An 8,493-nucleotide genomic window follows, 5' to 3' on the forward strand; every position below is an offset into this window, starting at 1 on the left:
ATTCTTCAATTAGAAATAAGATTTAGGGGCCGGGGCCGTAGATGGCTCAGTGGTTGAAAGTGTCAGGAGCACGTGGAGGGCTGGATGTGGTGCTGTGCATCTGTAGTTCTAGCACTAGGTGGAGACAGTAGAATATTCTGGAAGCCTGTGAGGAAAGGGTGTTTTTAGCTTTTTTCCAAATGCTCCTGGGTTAATTGATCTCTACCTGTCTGTCCATCTGTCTGTCTCCCCGTCTGTTTCTCCCTGTCTCTCTCTCCACATACACATATGAAAATCACATCTTATCTCTGATCATCTGCAATATTGATACTAGGTACATTTAATTCCAAATATGAACTAGCACACACAGGAAGAAGACATAGAGCATTTCCACCTCAGGGCGTGGTGACGCACACCTCTCGTCCCTGGACTCCGAAAGCTGAGGCAGACAGTTCAAAGTTAAGGCCCATCTAGACTACATGAGAAGTTAGAAGCCAGCTTGGCGATGTTGAGACCCTGTCTAAAATCAACAATGAAAGAAAAGGGTGTGCTACTCTGACTCAGAGGCAGAGTATTCCACCTAGCAATGTATGAGGTCCGGGTTCAATCCTAGTATCTGTGGAAAAATAAAAAATGTTTTCATAATGTTGATGCATGCAACGATTTCTTAAATAAGACATAAAATCACCAATTAGTGCCTGGAGGTCTAGCTGTTCTTGGATCAACACACACACACACACACACACACACACACACACACATATACACACAGACACACACAAACAGACACACATACACACATTCATACACAGACACACACATTCACAGACACACACACACACACACATATACACACAGACACACACACACACACAGATACACCCACAGACACACACACACACACGCACACACACACACCTGCCATAAAAGGAAAGGTTGATGAGTTAGACTGTATTAAGATGAAAAGTGATGTGTGTCAAAAGACATTAAAGTAACAAAAAGGAGTGCTATAAATAGAAAAATATTTATAATGCATATACTCAAAAACGGAATCATGTGTAATATCCAAAGCATATAAAATGGTCCATTGGAATAGCCAAGACTTATAGAACCGATGAAGAGGTCAAGTGTGGTCAAGGCTACAGAGCTACTTAACTTTCAGATGCTCCTGGAAGAAGTGTAATGCAGAGTTTTGAAAAACCTCCTTTGGGGACTGGGGATTTAGCTCAGTGGTAGAGCGCTTACCTAGGAAGCGCAAGGCCCTGGGTTCAGTCCCCAGCTCCGAAAAAAAGAACAAAAAAAAAAAAAAAAAAAAAAAGAAAAAGAAAAACCTCCTTTGACCATATCTATAAGGACTGAGCACACCCACACCCTCCCATACTTTATGTATGGCTGAGGGAAATTCACACAGACATTTGCCAAAAGTCACTTACAAATCTCATAGTAGGATATTAATAATATCTCAGAATTCAAAACAACTCAAACATCCATCAACATTGGGTGGGTAAACATATTAACAGTGAATAAATATATTGGTATTCTAAGCAATGGAGCAACCCCCTGGGAATAAACCACTCTAAGTGATCATTACAAATATTAACAGAGAATAAAAGACAAAATCAATACATATTTGCTCTATTTGGTGGTGTTGTTGTTGAGACAGTTGCACTATGGCTGGCCTGGAATTCACTACAGAGACAGAGCAGGCCTTAAGACTACAGAATCTTTCTGCCTTGGCCTTCCATGTGCTGGAATTTCACCACCACGCTCAGAATTCCAGAGTACAGATTCCTGCTCTCACCTATGCTGCGGTTATGTATGTGTGTGTATGTATGTATGTATGTATGTGAGGATGCTCTCACCTGTGCTGGGTTTATGCATGTGTGTGAGAGAATGTTCTCACCTGTGCTGGGTTTATGCATGTGTGTGTATGTATGTATGGTGTGTATGTATGTATGTGAGGATGCTCTCACCTGTGCTGGGTTTATGCATGTGTGTGTGTATGTCTATGTATGTATGTATGTATGTATGTTCTCACCTGTGTCATGTTTATGCATGTGTGAGAGAATGTTCTCACCTACACTGTGGTTATGTATGTGTGTGCATATATGTGTGTGAGGATGCTCTCACCTGTGCTGGGTTTATGCATGTGTGTGTATGTGTATGTATGTATGTATGTATGTATGTATGTATGTATGTTCTCACCTGTGTCATGTTTATGCATGTGTGAGAGAATGTTCTCACCTACACTGTGGTTATGTATGTGTGTGCATATATGTGTGTGAGGATGCTCTCACCTGTGATGTGTTTATGTGTGTATGTGAATATTCTCATCTGTGCTGTGTTTATGTATGTATATATGTATATATGTATGTGTGTGTGGATGCTCTCACCTGTGACATGTTTATGTATATGTGTATGTGAATGTTCCCATCTGTGCTGTGTTTATCCATGTGTGTGTTTTCCATCATGGCTCTTCATCTCATGTCTGAGACAGGGTGTCTTATGGTTTCTATCCCTCTGATTGACACCATGACGAAAAGCGACAGGGAAGGAGAGGGTTCATTTCAGCTCACAGTTGCAGTTCATCATGATGGGAGTTATAGCTGCTAAAAACTTCAAAATAGGCCTCGTCCCTCTGTCTCCACTGATGCTTCAGGAAAGTAGACAAGTTGGGGGCAGCATTCCAAAACTTCGATCCCTAGACCAGAGCTCAAATGGTGGAAAAGGAGAGCCAATTCTCAGGGTTCTAACTCAGAGTTCTTTCGAGGAAACTAGGCAGCTTCTTTCAAGGCAAACATAAAACCCATCAACTACAGGTTTGCCTGGAAGCCTGGCCTCTGATTCTTACCTGAGACCTCTCTAAATCACTAGAAGACTACCACAGAGAGTATCTATTCCAAAAGACCGAGCTAGTACATTTCTGCAAGACAACCATGTCTAACTGCCAGGTTTCAGACACCCTGTGGACTACAGTTTGCCTCTACGATACCTTAGATCTGGTAACAAACAAACCTGCCCCTTCTCATAAGCACAGCTTGCTAGGAATAACATTCTTTTTGTAGGATTGGAAACTCTCCAGGAAGAAATCAAACGTTTTTGACTTTTCAAAATTTGCCAGTGACCTGGGGCAAAACCTGTTTCTACCCATGCCTGCACCGCTGATATGATCCACTCTTATTTTGGGGGAGAGGTGCTGTGCTGGACTTTGAAACCTGGCCTCTGGCGTGGTGGGTAGGTGTTCTAACACTGAGCCATGTCCTCTGGGCCGTGACTGTGCATCTTCCTGCCTTCCCAGGACCTCAGGTTCATGCCAACAGGAGACTACAAGGTGGAGTCCTGAACTATCAGACTAAGCTGCAATCTCAACAGCTCTAACGTGTTAAAAAGAAGCAAAACCAAAACCAAAACCAGAACTGCATCACACGTGAGGGCAAACGGAACTCCGTGCCGTCTCATCCTCCCTTCTGGGCCGCCCAGCTTATCCAGAAGACTGCTCTGGTCCGTGAAGTATGAGACATAGAGATGAAGAAGTGGGGACCTCTGCAGCCGTCCCTTCTCGGGCGCTGTGAAGAACGAGTGGTGTCCTGCCTGCAGCATTACACGACCTCCTCTCGTCTGTGCAGTCAGCTCTCTGAGCATCTCCTTACTTGTGCAAATGCTAAAACACTGATATGTACTAAACGGGCTGTAACGTTCTAAGAACTCCAGGTTATTTGCCAAGTTTCAGGAGAAGAGCTCAGCATGCAAAGCTCTAAGGAGAGGGAAACACGATCAGTCTGCACCTCCTCTACGCCCTCATAGGGGACTTTACCCGCCCCAATGTCATTCTCTTACCCCATTTTACTTTATTTCGATGATCCTAAAAATGGATTTTTTCTCATTTTCCAAAATCCCTAAAATTGGAATGTATCTTACAATTAGTACCATCACACAATCGCTGCCAGCATTTTAAATAAAATAACAACACCTTCCCGTTCCAGCCCTGCCTCGCATCCAGTCAAGTACAGTGGAAGTAAATGAAACAATCCCCCCCAGATGCCAAACGATCCTTCCAGGATCCATTTTTAAGTATGTCCCTGTGTCATAAATGCTGTAGACTAAAGGAGAGTTCAAAATAAAGCATCTGGGGGTTGGGGATTTAGCTCAGTGGTAGAGCGCTTGCCTAGCAAGCGCAAGGCCCTGGGTTTGGTCCCCAGCTCCGAAAAAAAGAAAAAAAAAAAAAAGAAAAGAAAAATAAAGCATCTGAAATCAGAACTGTCAATTGGTTGTGATTTGAACTGTAACTGTTTAAGACTTTGCAGAGGAGGGTGCAGGAAGATTTGAGTACTGGTTAGATAGTAATTGACATTGGGAAAAGCCTTGATACACCTTTATCTCTGTGTATGTGTGAACTTTCCCACAATGAAGAGCTTTAAAGCAATACTGACATAGCTTCAGGCAGAGGGATTTTTTGAATGACTGTCTTTTCATAAGGTATAGAAACCCCCCCCACACACACACACATACACACACATCACACATACACACATACATCACACATACACACACACGCACATCACACACACATATCACACACACATCACACATACATTACACACACATCACACACACATCACATACACATTACACATACACCACACACACACACATACACACACATACATACACACACACATCACACACACATCACATACACATTACACATACACCACACACACACATACACACACATACATACACACACACATCACACATATCACACACACATCACACATACATTACACACACATCACACACACATCACACACAAATCACACACGTCACACATACATCACATACACATCACACACACACCACACATACACCACACACACACATCACACACATCACATATACACACACGTCTTTTAAAAATGCATTTGAATTGTCTTCATTAATCCTCCAATGCCATTTAGAAATTATTTCCCATGGAAACGCATTTGCATTTTCAAGTCACCAGACTTTTTACTGAATGTCCATAGTCACATATTCTTGGAACTGTTCCCCTGTTGGGAATCCTAACACACAGCTCACAGCTTTGTCTGTTGAAGGAGTATGTAGATGGGAGAGAGGTGAGGCAGATCGGCTGTGTGGCCTGTGGGCCAGATCAGTAGATAAAGTCAGGGCGCCTGGAGCCTCCAGTCCCCTTACACACTAACAAGCCATCCGACCTAAAGCAAGTCAACCAGGACTTTAGTTTCATTTTTTGTTCAATTACAAAAATGCTAGCAAATCTAACTGCTCCACAGGATGTTTGGGGGTTCCAATAAATAGTAAATATCAACAAAATTAAAATGTTCTTTGTTGCAAGGTTACAAGCTGAGGCAGTGGAAACGGATTGCTTTGCTATGTGAAACCAAACAACCAGGCTGTTCTGAGGGGACATACCTGCTGTCACTGTTGCAACCCCACAAGGCCAGCCTTTGCCATGCTGAGGCCAGGCACTCAGCAGGGCAGCAGGCAGGCATTGCGTTGTGCATGGCTCTAGGTAGCTGTTAGTAAGGCTACAGGAAAGGGTGATTGGAAGAGGTTCCACCTACAAGAGATGGGGGCTGTGGAGTTGGATTGGGAGTGGAAAGTAAGTCACCAGGACGTTCACTGACTGACAGCAGTGGACGCTGCACTCTACTGTGTCCCGTGTTCGAGTCAGCATGGTTCCAGGGAGTTTTAACAGTTATTGACTTTCCTAAATGCAAGTCCTCGAAGCTTCCTTTCTTTCCCTTTTTCCTTCGTCCTCATTTGGAAAGCATTTAGTTCAGTCTTGTCAGGAAGGCCTCCCTGGTGTGTCTCAGGGAGAGGTGTCCAAGGGGCTGGTCTCAGCTCTACATTACATAGTGACAGTGAGGCTTGGGGAATGGGAAGACTGGGGAAATTGAGCCTACTGAAGTTTTTTTCCTCCCTTGAAGAAGACAATAATGTCTTCACTAAAATGCTTACATCACTTGCTGGTGAAATTCTCAGTTAGTTTTGGGGCCAAACAACTCTTCTTATTTTCCCAAGGAACTAAGATGGCGCTCCTGTGGAAAGGGGACCTTTTGAGCACCTGAGGCTCGCCGCTCATGCGCAGAGTGGTTTCTCAGCAGCCAGCCGCTTTTCCCCCCGACAGTAAAAGGGACAGCTCACTCACTCTCCTATTGGCTTTGTGGCTTCAGAAGTTCTGCTTTCCTACCCATTACATTACCAGGACACTCAAGAAACATCCAATATATACAAAGAACTCAAGAAGTTAGACTCCAAAGAATCAAATAAATGGGGTAGAGAGATAAACAAAGAATTCTCAGCTGAGAAATATGGGATGGCTGAGAAGAACCTAAAGAAATGTTCAACATCCTTAGTCATCAGGGAAATGCAAATCAAAACAACCCTGAGATTCCACCTCACACCAGTCAGAATGGCTAAGAAAAAACTCAGGTGACAACAGATGCTGGCGAGGATGTGAGGAACCCTCTTCCATTGTTGATGGGATTGCAAACTGATACAACCACTCTGGAAATCAGTCTGGACATTGCACTACCTGAAGACTCAGATATACCACTCCTGGGCATATACCCAAAAGATGTTCCAACAAATAACAAAGACACATGCTCCATCCACTATGTTCATAGCAATCTTATTTATAATAGCCAGAAGGTGGAAAGAACCCAGAGGTTCCTCAACAGAGGAATGGATACAGAAAATGTAGTAGATTTACAAAATGGAGTACTACATGAAATTCTTACATGAAATGACTACATGAAATGACTACATGAAATTCTTTGGATGGAACTAGAAAATATCATCCTGAGTGAGGTAATCCAGTCACAAAAAACAAACAAACAAACAAACACACACATGGTACGTACTCACTGATAAGTGGATATTAGCCCCAAAGCTCGGTATACCCAAGAAACAATTCACAGACTACATGAAGTTCAAGAAGAAGGATGACCAAAACGTGGATGCTTCATTTCTTCTTAGAATGGAGAACAAAATACCCATGGGAGAAAATATGGGGACAAAGAGTGGAACAGGGACTGAAAAAAAGATCATCCAATACTGTTGCTGATGCCAAGAAGTGCTTGCTGACAGGAGTCTAGTATGGGCGTCTTCTGAGAGGCTCTGTCAGAGCCCTATTGATACAGATGAGGATGCTTGCAGCTAACCATCTGACTGAGCCTGGGGACCCCAATGGAGGAGTTAGGGGAAGGACTGAAGGAGCTGAAGGGGTTTGCAACCCCTAGAAAGAACAACAATATCAACCAACCAGACCCCCCTCCCCCAGAGTTCCAAGGGACTAAACCTACAATCAAAGAGTACACATGGAGGGACCCATGGCTCTAGCCACATATGTAGCAGAGGATGGCATTTTCCAGCATCAATAGGAGAAGAAGCCCTTGGTCCTGTGAAGGAAGGCTCGTTTCTCCAGTGTAGGGGAATGCCAGAGTGTTGAGGTGGGAGTGGGAGCATCTTCACAGAAGCAGGGGAAGAGGGGAGGGGGCCTGGGAGAGGGGAAGAAAGGGGATAACATTTGAAATGTAAGTATATAAAATATCCAAGAAAAAAAAAAGAAAAATATGTCTTTTGAATGACGGTATTGTGTTCTCTTCTGTTCTCTGTTGAATGCAAAGTTAAATGCATGCTACCTCCTTGCCCAGTGCCCTGGCTAGCGTTCTGAACTTGATCTATGTCACAACCATCCCCCAAACACGGAATCTGGGAGCTGCTACCTGCACACCACCCCTTTCATCTAGCTTCCCCAAGCTGCCAGCAGCCACCCCAGCTGCCCTCTTTCTCCTCCTGCCCACCTTAGCTCTGGAGATGGAAAACACTAGACAGTTTTAGATTTTAAAACTAGCCAGCATAGAGGAGCCTTATTTTTTATTATGGCAGCTTGCTATTTTTGTAACATGGTGATTTGGTTGAACACAATAAAGTACAGTAGTAACTGAAGAAAAAAAAAAGAAATTCATAGACAAATGGTTGGAACTGGAAAATATCATCCTGAGTGAGGTAACCCAATCACAGAAAAACACACATGGTATGCACTCACTGATAAGTGGTTATTAGCCCAAATTCTCGAATTACAGAACACATGAAACTCAAGAAGGATGACCAAAATGCGAATGCTTCACTCCTTCTTTATAAGGGGGAACAAGAATACCCTTGGCAGGGAATAGGGAGGCAAAGATTAAAACAGAGACTGAAGGAACACCCATTCAGAGCCTGCCCCACATGTGGCCCATACATATACAGCCACCCATATAGACAAGATGGATGAAGCAAAGAAGTGCAGGCTGACAGGAGCCGGATGTAGATCTCTCCTGAGAGACACAGCCAGAATACAGCAAATACAGAGGCGAATGCCAGCAGCAAACCACTGAACTGAGAACAGGACCCCCGTTGAAGGAATCAGAGAAAGGACTGGAAGAGCTTGAAGGGGCTTGATACCCCTTATGAACAACAATGCCAAGCAACCAGAGCTTCCAGGGACTA

The 8,493-nt window shown here is 43.7% G+C and overlaps 1 long non-coding RNA gene across 1 annotated transcript in view; it reads left to right on the forward strand.

Moving 5' to 3' along the window:
• LOC148005619 (uncharacterized) overlaps positions 1-4,236 on the forward strand; it is a 34,300-nt gene extending 30,064 nt beyond the window's left edge. Inside the window, exon 2 of the long non-coding RNA XR_015620611.1 lies at positions 3,278-4,236. This is a non-coding gene — a long non-coding RNA (uncharacterized LOC148005619). The remainder of the gene's footprint in view (positions 1-3,277) is intronic.
• The last annotated feature ends 4,257 nt before the right edge of the window (positions 4,237-8,493 follow it).

This window comes from Rattus norvegicus, chromosome 5 (assembly GCF_021556685.1).
Source record: "Rattus norvegicus strain SHRSP/BbbUtx chromosome 5, alternate assembly SHRSP_T2T, whole genome shotgun sequence".
Classification (NCBI taxonomy): Eukaryota; Metazoa; Chordata; class Mammalia; order Rodentia; family Muridae; genus Rattus; species Rattus norvegicus.